Source organism: Vulpes vulpes, chromosome 8 (assembly GCF_048418805.1).
Source record: "Vulpes vulpes isolate BD-2025 chromosome 8, VulVul3, whole genome shotgun sequence".
NCBI lineage: Eukaryota > Metazoa > Chordata > Mammalia > Carnivora > Canidae > Vulpes > Vulpes vulpes.
Window position 1 is genome coordinate 111,753,043 of NC_132787.1, and position 21,051 is coordinate 111,774,093.

General features: G+C 43.4%; 1 pseudogene; it reads right to left on the minus strand.

Moving 5' to 3' along the window:
• Positions 1–9,334: 9,334 nt before the first annotated feature.
• Positions 9,335–10,156, minus strand: LOC112927790 (transcription initiation factor TFIID subunit 9-like; annotated as a pseudogene).
• Positions 10,157–21,051: the final 10,895 nt, after the last annotated feature.

Genomic DNA, 21,051 nt, shown 5'->3' on the forward strand with positions numbered 1-21,051 from the left:
CTGTTCCCCTGTAGGCAGGTGTCCTGCCATCCCACGCCCTGCATTCGGGCCTCGCCTCCTCTGACGCTCCAGGGCCCTGGCCTCCCTCCTCGGTCCTGCGCGCTGAGGTAGAGACGCTTCCTGCGACAGGAGGGACGTGTGTGAGCATTTGGTCTATCGTTACTTTACTTTTTAAAAAATTGAATTTATTTATTAGACAGAGAGAGAGTGTGTGTAAAAATGTGAGTGGGGGGAGGGACAGAGGCAGAGACAGTCCCCAGCAGATCCCCCCCAGCAGACCCCTCCCCCAGCAGATCCCCCTAGCAGATCCCCCAACAGATCCTCCCCAGCAGATCCTCCCAGCAGATCCTCCCCCAGCAGATCCTCCCCCAGCAGATCCCCCCAGCAGATCCCCCCCAGCAGATCCTCCCCAGAAGATCCTCCCCAGCAGATCCCCCCCAGCAGATCCCCCCCAGAAGATCCTCCCCAGCAGACCCTCCCCCAGCAGATCCCCCAGCAGATCCCTCCCCCAGCAGACCCCTGTCCCCCACAGAGCCCCCAGCCCAACATGGGGCTCCATCCCACCACCCTGACACCACCACCTGGGCTGAAACCCAGAGTCGGACGCTCCACTGACTGCACCACCTGGCGCCCCTTGGTCTCTCATCAACTGGAAGGTTTTTTTCTTCTAGTAGCAAAACTTTAAAAATGTTCAGTAACTCAAATGTTTGCGACATTATGAGCATCTTAAGGCACTAGCTTCCTGAATTTCCTGAGAGTGGTGATAAGGGAATAATGAATTATTTCGCCCCTGCTTTGTTATGAAGATCCTGTGCAGGTTTGGGGGGCATTACTCACACTCAGAAAGTGCGGGTCCAATTGCGATAAAAGGGTTTCTCTGGAGGAAGCACGACTGCTCTTCAGTGTCGTACTTCAGGTGCCACCGAGCCTTTCTTTGAGACAAAATTGGCTCCTCTGCTCCATATAAGTGAAGATACTGTGTCTTGAAGAACATGATTTGGGAATTCTCTCTTTCCTGGTTTTCTTGCAGTTTGTGAGTGAAGGACGGCGGTGCTGCTCCCCGAGGGCCCCGGGCCAGTGCAGGCCTGTGGGGCATCGCTGCCGTGCAGGGGCTTCGGGAGGGTCCGGGGAGCAGGGTCCAGGCTGGGGGCACCGGGTTGCGATGTCCCGGGCTGCCCCGCGGTCACAGGCCGCCCTCCGGTGGCGGGGCCCAGCCGCACAGGGACAGCACGAGGTGGTGGCAGGACCCCGCAGTCACCCCGGGGTCAGGCTCCCGGGGCAGGTGAGTCACCCGGGGAACCCAGGGTCTGACGAGGCCTTGGCCCACTGGAGCCCTGCCGTGCACTCTCCTGGAAACCCCTCCAGGACCTTCAGGTTGCTCTCCCGTTAGACAGTCCAACCCAAGGCCTGAGCTCATTCCAGATTTCCCCGGGAAAGACCTAGGCCAGAGCCATACAGGCAAATTTTCTTTTCCCATTTAAACCCCAAATCCCAGGGGATCCCTGGTGGCTCAGCGGTTTGGCACCTGCCTTTGGCCCAGGGCGTGACTCTGGGGTCCCGGGATCGAGTCCCACGTCGGGTTCCCGGCATGGAGCCTGTATCTCCCTCTGCCTGTGTCTCTGCCTCTCTCTCTCTCTCTGTCTATCATAAATAAATAAATAAAATCTTTAAAATAAATAAATAAATAAATAAATAATAAACCCCAAATCCCTGTGTGTGTGTGTGTGTGTGTGTGTGTAACACAACGCCCTAATCTATACAAATGTATCTCGGTTTTTGGGAAATGGGTTGGAGAATGGGAAAGAGGATGCTTTATTCTTTCCTGGTATGTGCAAAGCACACACACACACAAGTTATGGATTGGTAATTTCTCCAATAATTTAATCTGTAACACTGGGCACTTAAAGTTGTAATAACAGATTTAAAACTTGTGCCAGTAGAGTGTGTTTTAAAATAACATCAACGAAATAATCGAATTAAATTCCTGTATTTCTGTGAGCCATGGAATGAATTTCCCCACCGTCTCTAGGTGCGTGTTTGCTGCTGAATAGGAATTGCAGGCAATTTTTGTTTTGACCACAAGCCCTTGGCAACCGCCGATCATTTCACTGTTTCCAGAGTATTGGCTTTCCCAGGATGCAGTATAGCTGGGATCATAGAGCAGGTGGCTTCCTCAGATTGTCTTATTTCTCGTAGTGCCGTACGTTGTGAACTGAAACCCTGTGTATGGGTGAACCACACTTCGTTTATCCATTCACCTGTTGATGGACACCTTCCTTGCTTCTAGTTTTTAGAAATTATGAATAAAGCTCCTGTAAATATTTGTCTGAAAGTTTTGTGTGGTCATAACTTTTCCACTCAACTGGTTAAATATGAACACAGTTGCTAGATCATACGATGAAGCTATCTTAGTGTTGTGAGAAACGGCCACGCTGTCTTGCACAGTGGCTGCACATCCTCAGTCCCGGCAGCGATGACGGAGGGTTCCTCTGCCCCACGTCCCTGCCAGCACCTGCGTTGTCCATATCCTGGATTTCGGCTCTTCTAACGGTGTGTGGTGCTCTCTCATTGCTGTTTTAATGTGCATTCCCCTGGTGACAGCTGATGTTGAGTAGCTTTTCATGCGCTTATTTTTCATCTGCAGGCCTTTGCATACCTTGAAAGCATCTGTTTAGGTGTCTACCCAGTTTTAATTGAGTTGTCTGTTTTCTTATTGTTGTTTTAATACTTCTTTGTATATTTTAGGTACATATCCTTTCTTACATATGTTTTGGAAATATTTTCTCCCATTCCATGGCTTGTCTTTTCATTTTCTTAATAGAAGTTTTTAATTTTATTTTTATACTTAGGTAAATCATAAACTTTGGAGAAAATTCTAGTATTAGAACTCTGAACTATAAAACCCCTATGTTCATTCTAAAATGTGTGGATTTTTATTCAGAATTACATATTTTCCATTTACTTACCAAGAACTCTAAGAAATTTCATTTGGGCATCTTCATAGAGTGGGAGATGTGCCATCAACATCAGCGTATCAGGTGCTGTCACGAGTGTCACATGGATTCTTCTTTCACCTCGAAACAAAGGTCAGTGAGATGTAAGGAGCTCAGTCCAGCACTCGTTTAGGTCACCATGGCGAGCTTCTCATTTACCGCACACATCTAAGGCAATTCCAGGGGGAGGAAACACACTGCCTGAGAAGGCAGTTCATGGCCTCTGTTGAGTCTAACTGCTGGGAAATTCTCCTTGTGTGGCATTGAAGCTGGGCTCCCTCCGACAGGCATCCGTGCATCCATAGCACATCCACGTGACTTTTCTACATAGCTGCACATTCAGTCTTTGAGGGACTACGTGCTCCTGCAGGAAAAATGTCATTGGTTATGCTCCTGGAAAGTCAGATATTCAACTGCATTATTAAGCATCCATTCCATGTGGAAATACGTTAAAATCAGATTTAAACTTTGGAACTTAGAGTTTAGTCTGTTGATGTGTAGTTGCTTGCAAATTTTAAGTACAATGTTCAAAACCTCCAGTCATATTTTGGAGAACTATTATATTAAAAATGATGAATCATTGTTTTGAAATTGATGAAAAAGTAGAAAGGAAAATTTCACTATCCTTCCTGAATATTCCATTGGAGGGAGGACTCCAAGGCAACAGCATCTGTGAGGGCCACTGCTGTCTTAATCCTGAAGCTTGGGGAGCTGGGGTCCTTCCTAGATCTCACTGTTGCTCCCTGTGGGCTGCACACTTGCACACGAGCTGCTGCTCTCAGGTGGCGGCTTTCCCCTAAAGCCCCAGATACACCTTCATTAGCTTGACAAGGTCTTTAACTGCCGCTAAAATGCAATATCATGTAAGAGGATTTTGTAGCCATTCTACATACCACTGACAACCGTATTAAATTATTATTTATTTATTTATTTGGTTGTTTTTACTCTGAAGTTCCCCTTCAGGACTCCTTCTCTATTCCTTGTGACCATAACAATGAACAGGAAACAGTGGGTCCTTGACGAGTATTTGTGAAATAAGTAAAAGAATGAGAGATCAAGTATAGTGAGAGTAGATTTTTATGGTTTTTGCCTTTTCATTCTTCCCTGTACTTAAAAAAGAGAAAATGAAACCATGTAAAACAATATTCAGAAATTATATACTTCTTAATATACAAAGTTTTTGTAAACTATTATTGAATGCAAAAAGTATATTCAAGCATATTCAACTATATCTTCAGTATAAATGCTTTAGGGTAAAGTGTCATGTACACACACAGGCCAAGAGATGTCTGTAAAAGTGTTCACCAAACTAACGGGGATGCCTTTGAATGGTGAGATTTTAGGTGATCTTTTCTTTCTTTGCATTTGATTGGGATTGTTTTAACTTTCACAATAATATGCAAAATGTGGACATAGTATGGTGCAGAGTAGCTAAGGCTTCATTAAGAATCTCATTGTCGGGTGACAGGCACTGAGGAGGGCACTTGACAGGATGAGCACTGGGCGTTATACTATATGTTGGCAAATTGAACTCCAAAAAAAAAAAGAATCTCATTGTCTTTCTTTATTTCTTTTCTTTTTTTTAAGTTTACATTCAATTTGCCAACATAGAGTATACCATTAGTTTCAGATACAGTTTTCAATACTTTCTGAGTTGAGACAAGGCTTAGGCAACAACCACTGGGAAGTGAAGATGAACCCAGAAGAGTTAGAAACAGAAGCCTTAGTACTACTGTAAACTCCTCCTGAGGCTCTGGCTTGCCTGCAAGGTGTGTGTGGGCAGGACAGTTCCGTGTGGTTTGCAAGTGAGTCTAAGAAACTGAGTCACCACCTACTGCAGTTAGGGATGAGTTTGTTGTTTGAGTCAAATCAGATTGGTAACCTGCTAAATTAAACAAACAAATAAACACAACATTGTTTGGACTATAACAGAATCTAATTTCCACAGCATAGTAACCATGATGTCCAGCATGCACCCCAAAATTACTCGAAATAGGAAGAACTAGGAAAATAAACCCATTCTTTTTTTTTAAGATTTTATTTATTTATCCATTTATTCATAAGAGACACAGAGGGAGAGGGAAAAGCAGGGTCCCTGTGGGGAACCTGATGTGGGATTCAATCCCAGGACCCTGGGATCATGACCTGAGCCAAAGGCAGATGCTCAACTACTGATCCACCCAAGCACCCCAGAAACCCATTCTTAAGGAAAAAGATAACCAAGAAAAGGTCAATCTCAAGGTGATGAAGGTGCTGGAATGACAGGGATTGTAATAGCTACTGTGACTATACTCAGTAAAGGGAATTAAGCTCATGATAAATGAAAAATAGGAAATCTCAGTGGAGAAGGAGAAAATATGAACAAGAACCAAATGAAAATTTTGTAATTAAAATATACAATACATGAAACAAAAATTCACTGGATGGATATGCTTAAATAGCAGAATAGAAATGATGGATTAGAATCAGATAACTTGAAGACACATGAATAGAGATTATCCAATCTAAAGAAGAAATAAAGGGAAGAAAAGCAAAAATTATGAATAGATAAATCCATAGATTCAAGAATCTCAGCAAACCACAGATGAGTTAAATACTAAGAGAGCCATGACAAGGCACATCATAGTAAATTGCTGAAAATCAAAGATAAAGAGGAAATCTTGAAAACTACCAGAAACAAATAACATATTACATACACATACCAATGATTCCAAAGAACTACAGTCTGCTCATCAGAAACTATGTAGGCTAGAAGACCATGGAATAGCATCTTTAAGGTTCTAAAAGGAAAAATGTCAACCTATAATACTATATTCAATGAAAATATCCTTGAGAATGAAGAATTAAAAATAAAATTTGAAAAACAGCACTAAGAGAATTTATTGTCAACCAATGTGAATTACAATAAAATGGAGATTTCTTAGAATTCCCTAAGTAAACCATGATCTTTCATGCCACCATAATATTTATTCATTCATTAAATAGTCATCGAAGGCTTCTTAGGGCCCAGGCACCGTGCTAAGTTCTGGAGATACATGGCTTTGCCTTTGTTCATTACCTTGGCCTCCTGGCAAACTATCTATTCAGCTCTTAGGTTTCAGCTCAAGCACTATTCTTTATCAATCCTTTACTGATTGCCTTAGATAATTTACCTTTTCACAACTAGAATGAAACTAATCAACAGACTTCTTATTTTCAGCCAGGATTTCCAATCAGGTCGTCAGAGCCATGCAATTAAATAAGAATGGATGCCGAGGGATCCCTGGGTGGCGCAGCGGTTTGGCGCCTGCCTTTGGCCCAGGGCGCGATCCTGGAGACCCGGGATCGAATCCCACATCGGGCTCCCGGTGCATGGGGCCTGCTTCTCCCTCTGCCTGTGTCTCTGCCTCTCTCTCTCTCTCTCTCTCTCTCTCTGTGACTATCATAAATAAATTAAAAAAAATTAAAAAAAAAAAAAAAAAAGAATGGATGCCGAGTATCAGCTTTAAGGAAAGCCTTCAACTTGGAAGACAAAGCCAAATAAAAACAAACAAAGGAGCAAACATAGAAATAACAATAAAAACACAATTAGAAGAAAAAATTGAAAGGAAAAATTTCTGTAATTTTTCAGATAGATTAGAATGTATATTCCCTCAGTGAAACAATAATAGAACTTTTTTTTAAAGAAACAAGGAAAAAACAGGCACATGGAAATTTCAATACCATAGTTGATTTTCTAAATAGACTAAGAAATAAACATGAGAGTGTAGTATTAGATTCTGGTGTACAATCTAGTGATTCAGCATTTCCATACAGCACCCAGTGCTCATCATAGCAAGTGCCCTCCCTACTGTATGTTAATTAACTGGGATTTAAATAAAAACTTAAAAGAATAAACATGATAAATTTTTTTAGAGTTAGAACCCAGACACAAAGAAATGGACAATGTGAACATAAAGATAAGGAAATTAGATAATTAACCCAGAATATCCAGCAATGGCAACTAGAATTCAAAAAAGGGAATATAAATAAAGAAATATGATTTCCCAGAACCAGCAGTTTCAAAATTGGCATGTCTTACTATCTGATGTAATGAATGAAAAGAAAGCAACACCAAGGTATGTTATCATTAACTATAAGAATATCTGGCAAAATAAGATGACCCTAAAAGTTTAAAGACAGAAAAAAAAAAGAGAAGAGGGGGAAAATCCATATAAATTTACAGGAGAATCATCCAAATGGCATAAAAAATCATTTTCTACCTAGATTAATTATCCACACCATAACAAACTTCAAATCAAGTCAGAAGAAAGAATTAAACCAGTTCTAAACATCCAGGCTCTAATAGAAAGATATTGAAGGTTTTATGTCAGGAAAAGTTGAAGTGAGCCACAACAGAGCAAGACAAGAGGTTCAGCACGCAAGTGTCCAATGCCAGAAGGAGGGGAAGGAGGTCCCAGGTACCATCAGCCTTCGGGAGCAAAAGGCAAAATTGTTGCGGGTACTTGATGGCTACAGTTGGTTGGCTTCGAAGGCAGAAAATGGACTTACACACCTTAAGAACTGGTTTTGAACATTGAGAAATGCTTTGATGGGCAAATAGATCAGTTGGAACATTTGTGAAAGAAACCGTAGTTTAATAGAAATGTATGGTAATGAAAATTAAGAAACTAATTAAGGAAAACACCTGGTGTCATGAGAAAGGAAATGCAATCACACTACATCTGGCTCAGCAGTCCCCGAGTAGTTCAACAATGAACAAATTAACAGTCATAGTAACATGAACATGGATCACTGGCACCGCAGAATTGTAACAACAATATGGAGAAGACTTAAGGAGGACAGGATGCATGTACACCTCTCTGCCAGAACAAAAAACGACAGGTAACGTGTAATATTGATGAATCAAGAAGAGTAAAAAGAAGTAGAAGAATACCAGAGTATAGTATTAAGAATGATGAAAGTGGTTGCCTCTGGAACTGGCGGTGGGTATGATGCCAAGATGGTGCCAAGGACTCTTACACATCACAATAAACCTTGATTTTTCACTATGGGTATGTAATATTTTGATTGAAAAATATCTTTTCCTTTGGAAGGATTGCTTGTGGTGAGTGTAGTGTGCTTTCAAAAGTTAGATAAAGGAATTCAAAACTATAATCTTCATTTGGCTCAAAATACTAATCTCTTCTTTTAATATTTGGAGTTAAAAATATAATAAGGTGCACACTAGTCACATCCCAACTGCAGACTCACAAATAATCTTTAAAAATCAGTGAGGAAACACCATTTACAGAAATTAACTCAATAAATCAAAGATCTAAACACAAGACCTAAGGGCAGCCCAGGTGGCTCAGTGGTTTAGCGCCACCTTCAGCCCAGGGCCTGATCCTGGAGACCCGGGATGGAGTCCCGCGTCGGGCTCCCTGCACGGAGCCTGCTTCTCCCTCTGCCTGTGTCTCCGCCTCTCTCTCTCTCTCTTTGTGTCTCTCATGAATAAATAAATAAAATATTTTTAAAAAGAAGGAAGAAAACTTGATGCCTGCTACAACTTGATGAACCTTGAGGATGCTATGCTCAGTGAAATAAGCCAGTCACAAGAAGACAAATGTGTATTTTACACATATGAGGTACCCAGAATAATTCAATCCATAGAGGTAGAAAGTATAATGGGGTTGGCAGGGGCTGAGCGAGGGAGGCACAGTGAGCTAATGTGGACGGAGTTTGGTTTTGTAAGATGCGTTCTGGAGACACGACGGTGAGGGATGCACAACGACATGGATGTGCTTCATGCTGCTGACCCGAGCACTTAAAAATGGTCAAGATGGTAAATTTTATGTTTTGTGTATTTTACCACATTTTTAAAAATTGAAAAAAAAATGAGAAAGTAAATCTCAAAGACTGCTATGTTTGTGATATCAAATGAACAAACATACGTAACTGGCTTTTGATATAGTTAGTATATTGGGACCCTTTGGATCTCTTAACTTAAAGAAAACGATCTTTAAAACTTATTTTGGCCTGAAGAACACTAAATAGTTGGGATAGTGGTCATGGATCCTACTTTTTATTACACTGAAATAAATCAAACTCCCAACATTTGCAGAAAAATGAGTAAATAAAACACAAGTGTTTATGTTGGTTATTAATATTTTTCTGACAATTTTATTTCTTACACTTAAAGGCTAATGAATAACCATTACTAGTCCTATTAAAGAAAAGCTAACATCTCAATAGGGAAGGATAACCGTATTTACTCATTAAGGACCATTTAGGTTTTCTACAACACAACTTGAAAATTCATGTTTACTCTCAGTACAATGGATTTAAGACCAAGTATACATGTTGGAAGCAACAAGACTAGATTACAGATTATCATAGTCAACTTCATCGTCTTCTTCTTCTTCTTCTTCTTCTTCTTCTTCTTCTTCTTCTTCTCCTTCTTCTTCTTCTCGTTTTCTTTTCAATGCATTTGATGATTTGTTAGAAGTATTTTGTGATGACACTATGCTAATGGTAATAAGAATGTTTTTGGACCCAATTAATGGTGAGTTAATCAGAACATTCTGAACTGTGGATGTTGCAGGAATTGATGCTTTTACAGCTGGGGACTGTGAACAGGCATCTGTACCGTAAATCTCTGCCCCGTGAGGGACATTGGAGTCCCTACTGTAGTTGACACAGACGTGGTTTGTGGGGTTGGTGTACCAAGTGTGGGAGCCTTGGTCTGCTAGTAACTGAACCAACACTTAACTGTGGAACAGTTATTCTTCCCGCAGAAGTGGATGCCTTTTTTTGCAAAGACTTAAATCTATAGTTTGGAGCTGTCAAAAAATATCTATCAGGAGGCAACCTGGGGCCTGAATATGGCTTGATTAATGGCAAAGGAGTTTGATTCCTTTGCCTTGCAATGTCTAATAAAAAAAAATCTCTTGGGGGAGGAGAGGTAAAAAGTCTTTTTTATCAACACGACACTGAATGGCCAACCACACATCATATGCATCACCAGCGGCTTTCTTAGCAAGGCTTGAATAAATTTTTGCATCGTCTAGAACTGTGGTCACATATTGGAAGGCAAACTCCAACATCTGATTTATAACTCTTGGCTCATATTTTGTCATCCCCACATCCTTCGGGATTTGTGCCATCATCTTTGCATCTTTCGGCATGTCCTCGGGAGAAGCCATCTTGCAGACCCCATGATATCTGTTGATCAGACTTCTTGAGCTAAATCACCCACATTAATGTATTTCAGTCCTGATCCTGATGCAAGTTCTTTGTCTAGACTGGTTTTTCCAATCCCTGGTGCACTGGTGAGCAGGATATTCGGAAACAACATTAGGTTATTCATAAATATTTTTAATTCCTCATGAATTGTAAACCATACATTCAGGTAGACCTAGATTTATTTTTGGAAACTAGACACTGAAATAGAGCACCTGCGCTGAATATAACCACCATTTTATTCATCTCATTGGAGGCATGGCACCTTCCGAATGAAAGCAGCAAATATGTCAAATATCACTGCATGAAGGCAGAAAGCCTAAAAAAGTATGAATCCATGTTTTGCACTTTGGAGATATGATGCAGTGAAAGAGGAGGCTGGAAATCGATTAACGGCCATGGTGAGACACAGGGGGAACGCAGGGGAACACCTGCAGGCTCTGGGGTCCGTATCCATAAAATGGGGAGGGGAGAGATTTGCCTCCTATATTGGTTCTCTGAAAGGACGGTATGCGAGAGGTTTAGGAACTAGAATGTTAGGAACACAGTATGACATTACTCCCGTTGGCGTTCATTTACAATTCCTGTGAAGATTAAATTCAGGAATAAGATCGATGTTGATATTCCATTTGTTTAAGTGTCTGCTTTTTTAAGCTGTTGCTGGGCTTACAGAAATTCTCATTTTTTTTATCCAGGTCTAAAATATTTATGTTATCACTTTAAAATGTGAAGTTCAGTAGCCAAGAAACAACTATTTCTTCCCACACTCTTCGTAGATAATAGTTACACGGTGCAGCAACCAGGCTAGCACCTGGGTTGGGTTCCCAGCTAAGCCAGCGCATGCTAGATGCCGGCCTGTTCCTCATTCCTGGCAAATGTTACCTCGTTTTGTCTTCATCGTAACCCGTCTACCTGTTACTGCTCTTTAACAGACGAGGGCGGGCTTACGCTTTTCAAAGCAACTTAGTTTGGAGCAATAGAGCTGGAATTTAAACCCACTTCAGCTCGTTTTAAGTAAACTAAGACCTGACTTGAACTTCTGCTCCATGTGCTCCAGGCCAGTTGTCGTCTTTCCAACCCAGGGCTCTGAGGCACAGGCTCAACGGAGGTGTGATCGCGGCAGAGCATTCACCGTGTGCAGCAGCTCCACAGGCGTCACACGCCCTGGATCAAGGAAACTGGGGACGCTGGAGTTAAAGACATGTCAACTCCCATCGTCAGTAAGACCTAGAGCTGCGAGTTGGGTGCCAGAGCCGCCTCTGCCCTGACGCTCACGCGGCCGTCTGCTCACGTGCGCTCACACCGTCCGGGGACACGATGATGTCTGTGAGGGGTTCAGTCTGAAATTGCTTGAATGGAATTTGCACTTGGATAAGATAGAGCCACAGTCTTGCTTGCTTTCTTTTTTTTTTTTTTTTTTTATGCTTCACATGGTGGGACAAAGATCATCTCAAATTAAATCGATAAAATTTCTGTGTGTACATGGTAATGGGCACAGCGTAGGGACGAGGACAGGTTGCCTTTTAAACTTGTGTCCCTAGAACTTAGTATGATTCCCATTAGGTTGGTTTATTAAAACCAGAAAACAGAATTAAAGCAAAAAGCTCGGGCAGCCCGGGTGGCTCAGTGGTTTAGCGCTGCCTTCAGCCCAGAGCATGATCCTGGAGACCCGGGATCGAGTCCCACGTCGGGCTCCCTGCATGGAGCCTGCTTCTCCCTCTGCCTGGGTCTCTGCCTCTCTCTCTCTCTCTCTCTCTCTCTCTCTCTCTGTCTCTCATGAATAATAATAATAATAATAAGCAAAAAGCTCACCATTATATTCACCAGGGAAAAAGTTTTCAATACAGAAAGTCAACTAAAAATTGATCTAGAAGAGAGGGAACCTGGAGGCTTGGTCCCCAGGGTCCTGGGATCGAGTCCTGCATCAGGGCTCTCTCTCTTTCAAATAAATAAAGTCTTTAAAAAAATTGATCTGGAAGTAAAAAGCGGGTGGCACTTTTCTTCTTCAACCAGGACCAGCATATACTGGAGTCCTGTGTTTGCCTGTGTGGGGTCTTTCTGTCTCTTATCCTTACTCTGGGACTCACGGCCTTGACTCCATTGCAGCGCCAGCCTTGCTTCTGTGTCTCACTCTGGGTGTTATACTCGGTTAAAATCTCATTCCTGTGTAAGAGCCAATAGAAAAAAATAGCTAAGCAGTTACTAAATTTCTGGATTTACTATAGATTATTAGATTTACTATAGTTTGTGTTTTCTATGGCTAATTAACTGTCATGGCCTATTTCTTCCTCATTTCATGCAACTGAAATAATTCCCAACCGTGGAATAAAACACTGGGTCTTTTAGCGGGTGTTAGGTTAATTTCTACAAATTTTCCTGATTTAAATTGAACTTCCATTGTTTGATTTCCATATTTGTTTTTATAGTATATCTGGATAATGCTTCTATAACTAATAACACCTGATGGTTAATTTTACATCAAGCTGACGAGGCCAAGAGGCGCCCGATTAAACATCTCCGCTCCTGGGTGTGTCCGTGAGGAGACAGCCCTTGAATCTGCGAACTACGTGGAAAGGCCTGGAGTGGGCATCATCCCATCTGCGGAGGCCCCTAGGAGAGGGAAGGAGGGGGAGGAGTCAGCCCCTTTGCCGCGACCACCCAGACGGGCCGGGGCGGGGACCCCTCTTGGGCACTGATCCCCAAGGCAGAGCTGGCGGGAACTCCTGCAGCACTTGGCAGGGTGTCTTCCAGGCTCCTCTTGTCTCCCGCTCTCTCGTTCCACATCGTCGTATAAACACTTCCTACACATCAGAAATACCAACACCATCTATTGGCTAAGTCATACCTCGTTTAGTAAGAGCATAATTTATTTAAACCGCTGCTGGATTTGGGGGCCTTCAAGATGACTTTATGTCTCCTTCGCTCTCCTTGGGCGATGTATACATCTCCGCGTAAGTACGTGCAAGCAAGCCGGATCATTCGATTTGGATGGATGTTGTGAAGTGGAATTAGTGAGCCAGAGAATATAAACTTCTTACAAGGCCACACTTTTATCGCTGCTCTGTCTTTCAGGACAATCGAACCAGAGTGTGGTTCGTCATTAGGCTGCTGACAACATTGCTCTGTAAGCGGCATTTTGGTTCCCATCACGTTAGGAAGCCTCTGTTCTTGCAGATCTGGCCCTCGCGCGTCGTGGCAACACGTGAACTGCCGGGTGGGTCTGCACCCCAAGCCAAAGGGCCCCCGGGACAGCCTGCAGGTCGGCCACGCTGACCTCCGGGGTGGGGTGCAGGAGCCCCAAGGCCCCAAGGCTCCGTGCAGGACCCGCCCGAGCGCTCCCCGGCAGCACCGGGGGGCAGGGGGGGCCCCCGAGGGCGGCGGGGCATGAGCGGGACCTGGCCTGGTGCGCCGGGCTCAACAGTGAACCTGTGGCCGGTGAGCACCCATCTGCGGCCAGTGAGCACCCACCTGCGGCCAGTGAACCTGCGGCCAGTGAGCACCCACCTGCAGCCGGGGTGGGGCACAGGGCCCTCTGCAGGAGACACGCCTGCCAGAGTCCGGCCTTCCCAGCCCCGGTGGGAGCCACCGCTAAGCCTCTGCTTATTTTGGCCACAATGAAAGGTCTTCTGATTTATCACGTAACATTTCAGAGAAAACCTTAGCTTTTAAGGAAAACCAACCCCCACCCTCCAAGTTGACAGGGTTTTGTGTAGTTGTTTTCGTTTTGTGGAAGGTTGCTTCTTTCGTAAAACAGGCTGACTTTAGGATTGAGCGAGTCTCCACCTGCCAGCGGACAACAAATGTCCCGAATCCCTGGCCTCATGCTGGCTCCATTGCAAGGTATCCACAGGTAAAGGTTTCAGTACGTTAAGGTGTCTCTTTTACAAGCATGCAGCGCTAGCAGCTATCCGTAAATCCTCATGGCCAATTAGAACGGACCCTCAAGGTGAAGAAAATTATTTTGTTTCTCTTGCAAATGCCTAAAAATTAGAGCAGGCAGGTGTGAGGACCCATCGCCATAATATTGAAAGGCTCTCTAGGTAGCTTCAAAGATGAAGTCTGACCCTTCGGCGAGAGGTGTAGGACGGAGGGAAACAGGTGCCAGAGGAGCCCGGGCTCTCCTCAGCCTCGCCTGGCCTTCCTCGTCCCGACCTCTTCCCACCCTGGCTTCCCACTGTGGGGCGGCCCTTGTCTGTCGCTGGCCCCAGAGAAGGGTTTATCCTCTTTGTGAATAATTCCAGCTGGGTAACCTTAAGTTTGTTTGGTCATCTTTATCATTCTCCATAATTCACCAGAATTGGGTGTGTGAGGCCGTTCCCGCCACCACCTGTGCTCCCCGCTCCTTTGCCTGAGTCCAGGAGTAAGCCTGCCAGGAAAGCAGCAGCCTCTGGCCATTTTGCTCGTTGTTCTTGGCTCACACTGTATTTCTTTTAATATTAAATCCCATCTGCTTTCTGTCTTTCCCAAATTTCTCTAAATGTTCACTCTTGTCATTGTGTCACAAGTTTATTCCCATTCTATTGTATCTGTTCTGTAATTTTAAGGACTGGGTGGTGGGAGGAGTCAAGAACAGGCCAGCTAAGTCTGCCTTTTAAGGTCAGAGCCAAACCGCTTTGGATTTCAACCAAAATGAGGAGCTACCATGATATTCCTTCTGCTTGGCTCGGGATTTATGCTTAGGGTTAGTTTTCAAATGGCTTTAAAGTTTCCCCAGAAGAAAGTCTCCACCACTCTTTTGTTCTCTGCAGATGTTATGATTTTACTTTATTTCATTTCAAAAATAAACCTATTCCCCTTATCCCATACTCCCTGAAAAGGTTCATAAGAGATTCTTATTTATACGTGTTGATGAAAGTGGAACACGGAGCTTCACTTTCTGTGTCCCTTTCTTTGCAACTCTATAGCAGGAAAGAAATTAAGTTTCATAATTTATGTCCTTCTTGTCATCCTCTAGGACATGTTAAGAATCTGATTAATAAAATTTTAGTACATTTAATTCTTTTTTAAAAAAATATTTTATTTATTTATTACAGAGAGAGAGAGGGAGAGGGAGAGAGCACGAGCAGGCAGAGGAGCAGACTCCTTGCTGAGCAAGGAGCCCCAGGTGGGGCTTGATCGCAGGACCCCAGGACCACGACCTGAGTGGAAGGCAGACACTGCACCGACGGAGCCATCCAGGCTCTTCTAACCCAAGAATAAGAAGAGAAACAGAAAATGCAAGGAGTAGATTTGTGCCAGAACATCACATTTTGACTGGTTACTTCTCACTGCTTTGAAAAGTAATTTGGGTGACGTATAGACCAATGGCTCTCAAACCAGCTGCAATTTAGGATTATCCCGGAGACCTAAAAAAAAAAATAATGCCAGATCCCTTCCTCAGATACTCTGATACAGTTATTTTAGGGTGAGACCTGAGCATTGGTATATTTTTTAAATCCCCATGGAAACCACTACTTATACGAAACCCAACGCTGAAAATTGCAGTAATACAGATTTCAGAATTAGACTTACCTGTTTAGGTGAATCTCTGAACGATCTTCAGCAAAGTTTTGCCCTGCCCTTGCTGAAATATAAGCATCATATAGCCGACTATCTGAAGAGTTCAATATCATTTATTAATCACTCTGCTAAAAAGATAATGGGAAAAAAATAAAAAATAAAATTAAAATTAAATTAAAATTAAATTAAAATAAAAATATAATGGGATTGCCTAGACCACGCAGAAACCCTTCCATATCTCAACCCTAAATTGCAACTATGCCTCCCTTTGATTTCTTTTTTTTAAAATAAGTTTATTTTTCATTGGTGTTCAGTTTGTCAACATATAGAATAACACCCAGTGCTCACCCCTTTGATTTCTGATTTTCATTTGCGTGCCAGAGCCAAGGATTGCTGCGGCTGAAAGAAGGTAAAAGCGTGTTCCGTATGCGTGTTGTTCTAGTTCCTCACATGAAGATCTTAAGAATTAGGGCAGCATATTAATTAGTGTCACAGTAAAAACCGTAAGTAATGAAACATAAGGGGCATCTCTCTTTGGATCTCTCCCTCCGTCCTCTGTTCCTCCTGCTGAAATGCCTCTTACGTATTCCTTTAAACAGCTGTCAAGCCTTTTCCTTTCCTCGTCGCCCCCCCTGCACCTGTGCCCGGGCTGGTCCCGTGCTTCTCGGCGTCCTCCCCTCACTGTATTTTTCCTGTCCGTCGTGTCCACACCATTAGGGTCACCCCCATCCCGGCCCGAGGCTGATGCTCCAGGGCCCAGTCCACCTGCTGGCTTGTGCCCAGGTGTCTCCAGTCCGTCCAGCGGTCGCTCTGCGCTGCTCACCGGCAGTCTCCGCCTGTAAACCTCACGTCAGTCACGGAGCCTGTTCACAGGCTTTTGGTTCCTGGCTCGAGGCCTTCGCTTACGCTGCCTCTGAACTGGAATTTCATCTTCTTCTCCAGGAAAAAGGTCCTTCCTTTAAAGTCTGACGAAAACCCTACATCTTTCTGACCATCCATCCATTTCTTCACTTACCTGTGTGCTCGTTTATTCAATCAGTCAAGAAATGTTTATTGAGTGTTTAGCAAAAATCTGGAATTGGGGGATCCCTGGGAGGCTCAGTGGTTTAGCACCTGCCTTTGGCCCAGGGCGTGATCCTGGAGACCCGGGATCGAGTCCCACATCAGGTTCCCGGCATGGAGCCTGCTTCTCTCTCTGCCTGTGTCTCTGCCTCTCTGTCTCTCTATGTCTATCATGAATAAATAAATAAAATCTTTTTTAAAAATCTGGAATTGGGTCATCTACTCTGAATGTGATTTTTTTTCACTTTCTTGATCTTAGTTACATATAACATATATGTGTGTATCTAGAGAGAGAGAGAGAGAGAGAGAGAGAAAGAGAGAACAAAGTATAGAGGAAAAAAGATGCACATTAAGTCTACCTTCCTATTAAATGTATCTAGAAGAAAGGTTTAAGTTTTATGTTGTAAATTAAAAAAATAAGTGAAAATATTTCATGTATAGTAAATATTAAGCAAATATAAGGGATTATTGTTTTTGTTATTTTTACAGCTCTTAGGTGTCCTGGAAGTTAGACCAAATGACCTTTTTTTTTTTAAAGATTTTATTTACTTATTCATGAGAGACACACAGAGAGAGAGAGAGAGAGGCAGAGACCCAGGCAGAGGGAGAAGCAGGCTCCATGCCGGGAACCCGACGCGGGACTCAATCCCGGGACCCCGGGGTCACGCCCTGGGCCGAAGGCAGGCGCTCAACCACTGAGCCACCCGGGCATTCCTTCCTTTATGGAATTAAAAATACATTGTGGTTGACACTTGAGAGGGTGTAAAAACTTAATATATTCACTTACAATTTTTAATTATATCCTCAAAATACACCATTGAGTCTGATGGCTTCAGGCCTCATAATTTTGCATCTGGTGCTATGTGGTAAATATTTTTGGTTTGACTTCATATGAGTATTTAATTTGCCACCCAGATGGCAAATTTGTTTAATTTGAATGCATTTTCTGCAGTTATGTCTATAAAAATTCTAATTTTGATCATTATAGGTTCTAGGGTGGGGAGTACTCATTATCGAGAATGACCTGTTTCCTTTTCCCCATATTATGGCATTTCTACACACGAATGAGGTGGGGAAAGAGTCCTATGAAGCTCGCAGGCCAAAAGTTACTGGATTTCCCAGACTCAATCAACAGGATCTGAATTACTAAAAATATGCTAAAATTGTTTGAGCTTCCATTTAGTTAGTAGGGATTGTTGACGTGACAATACCCCTCCCTGAGAAAAGAGATGGGATTATCTGGTCTTCTGAGGTTTCAAGGCTGTGATGGGTTTGTTTAAAAATACCCCTGACCATCCTGAGGCACTGTGTCATTTATATTTTTCAACATTTAGATTCATTAAATAATTAGATTTGTTTTTGAATGTATTAGAATTAAGTCCTGGGGTCAAGGTTGTGGTCACACGTCTCCAAATGTTCCTTTTCCAACTACCACTGAGTTTGAAGTGAGTGGGGGCACTAAAGGAGCAAATAAAACAAACACATGCAAATATCTGCTTTTCAAAATAACCAACAATCTAGATAAACGCACAGAAACTGCACGCAGCAATTGCCTGGGGTAGAGAGGGGCTAATACACAGACTCTCGTCGTTTGGTTGAAGCGCTTTCTCTGAGCTTATTCACTGAAACTATGGTAACTGGGTGAAAGCAGAGTATGTCCATCCACAGCTAAAGCTAAAAAATACCCTACTATGTGGCAAGCACTAGGCTGAGCAGTTTTCAGTGCACCCCTCATTCCATTGGAACAATCCGACCTCTCACCTCGCCTGTGAGAGCGAGAGGAGCTTGGGCACCTGCCCAGGTCCACGCATGTGGGGGACGGACATGCCGCAGAGCACCAACCCGTTCTCTATTATCAGGTATTTTAGAGGAGTTTTGATAAAACTGGCAGAGGTATGGAGGAGTAATAAAAAGAAATGCAGCCTCACTCCCACAGGCGCTGACCATGTGGATTCTTCAGATTGGCCTTGGCTTTCCCTGACCATTTTTTTTTTAACCTGTTTATATGCTTTTGCCTTTGGAAGATTATGTCTCAACACTGGAACTCCAGGTCTCATCATGTATCCACTTATTCATTCAGTTATTCGTTTCTCAAAATTTCCCGTGTTCCATGCCAAACAGTGTCTTCAGCGTGGGCATTCGACACATGGGCATGAGGCGGGCATCCTCCACCAGAGCCAAGCTGCTCTTGCCACCCTCGATTCTGCACATCTTCCCACCTGCAGCTCCCTAAGGGGCCTGCCCTTGGCACATCTCCGGAGTCTGGTGATCCTACTTTCTTGAATGTGCTTCCTTCTGTCTCCTGCTCGGCTGGGGGCTCCCCTAGGAACCCTTCCGCAACTGCCACCTCGGTTTTGTAAGTGCCCCTTCCTTGGCACTAAGCCTTCTCCTAACTCCGTGAGTTAGGCTGCGCTTGCCTCCCTGGCTGACTGTCCTTGACTGCGGACACTGTGTCTTCTTTAGCAGACAGGGCCTGAGAACCTAGGAGAGCTCATGAAGTGTAGTGAAAACCAAACACATGATTATTGCACGTATGTTGATTGCACCATCTGTGCCCCGATTGCTATTCTTCCTGAAGCTTGCGTGTTCAACTCTAATTTCTCTGACCTACGGATTTTCTCTCCCGTCTCTCTTCCTGCCTCACCCCACCTCTCTCTCCCTCTCTCTCTCCGTCCCCTCCCCTTCAAATCCTGCATTTATCATTTACCGGATCTGTGACTTCAGGCAAGTTGCTTCTCTGACCCTCATTTTCTCATTTATGAGATGAGGATTGTAAGAGTACCTAAGTCATAAGCGTCACCATCGGGGTTAATGAAGCCAAGCACGTAGAGTACTCACAAGAAGCCAAAATAAGGCTACTATCTTGGAAGAATGCAACTTAAGAACTCTTTGGGGATTCCAGCTGGGGACTAGAGCTTTAGTGAACTGCACCAATTTTCTACTGAAAAGTAGTCCTCCATACTTCAGAGAATGGCCTTTTCCAACCAAGCACATGATTCTAGAGGAATTTACATAGAGCAAGAAGCCCAGAGAAGCCCCTGCCTCTTCAGTTTGTTATCCAAATGAGCCTTGGCATCAGTGGGGTGAAGCTCCTGCAGCCTGGCTCACCTGTCCCTCAGACTGCTGGGAGAGCTTTTACATCCAGACCTGTCAATGATGCTGAATATTTTGAAATATGCAAAATATCTTACGACAAATGTGACCAAATAATTTACTGTTCAAACATGCAGACTTTGGAGAGCGAAAGGGGCCATATGGGTAATTACACTTAGACAACAGATAGAAACGAGGACTTTCTGGGCAAACCAGCTGGTATGCTCCTCTTACCTTTAGCTGCCAGCTCTCTGTTCTGGTGATAAGTCATGCCTCCGTAATGCCCGACTGATTTCTCCTCAAGTGAACTACATTTCAGTGGTTGTATTTTTTTCCTCTTCTCATTAACCTTCCATTTTACAGGACACACCAATCAGGACAAACAAATTTAATTATTAGGAATGATAAAGGTGAGAGAATGTTCATCTTTGCAAAGACATTACTTAGATATTCGATACGTACAGATAAGATTTGTTCTAGGCATCAGGTAGCAAGCAAACAAACTTTGTATGGAAAGTGGTGTCAGCAAAGTATAGGAGACACTCAGCACTGCAGTCATGGCTGGAAGATCTTGGTGCTCATTCAACTCTCCCACTTCTTAGCTGCAAAATGTAAATGTATTTGAGATATTTATCAACCATGGGCACTAACCATAAGGAGAGATACAGGGTGGCCAGTGAACAGTGGCAGGAGATGCTGGCCCTAAGTACCAGCCGAGCACGCAGTACGTCCGCGGGTGCATCCCCTCTGGATTTCAGAGCTGACCGACTGTAAGACTCAGTCTCCGGACTCCAGGGGCAGAATTGTCCTGTGTCGGTAACTCTCAAACCTGGGTGCTTACTTGAATCTCTTAGGGGCATTTCCAACAACATGCTCAATCAGAAAACCAGATCAAGAATTTGATTTTCAAAAAACGGACTCATTGCTAATTCATCATCAGCCTACTCGAGAATCATGAACTAGACAGTATCAGAGTTCTGATTCAAGTCTGAGTGTTGTAATTCCAAACAGGACGAGTAAATAATAGAGAAAATATCAATGTATCTGAGGCAGAAATAGATATTCTTCCCAATTCTCAATTTACTTTGAAGTGAGTAGAAATTGTTCCCAGCAGCCCGACTTCCTCCAGATGCTTCAGGACTTGAAGCCACGTCTCAGTTTTGAATTAATTTCACAGCAGAATTTTATTTTTATTTTTATTATT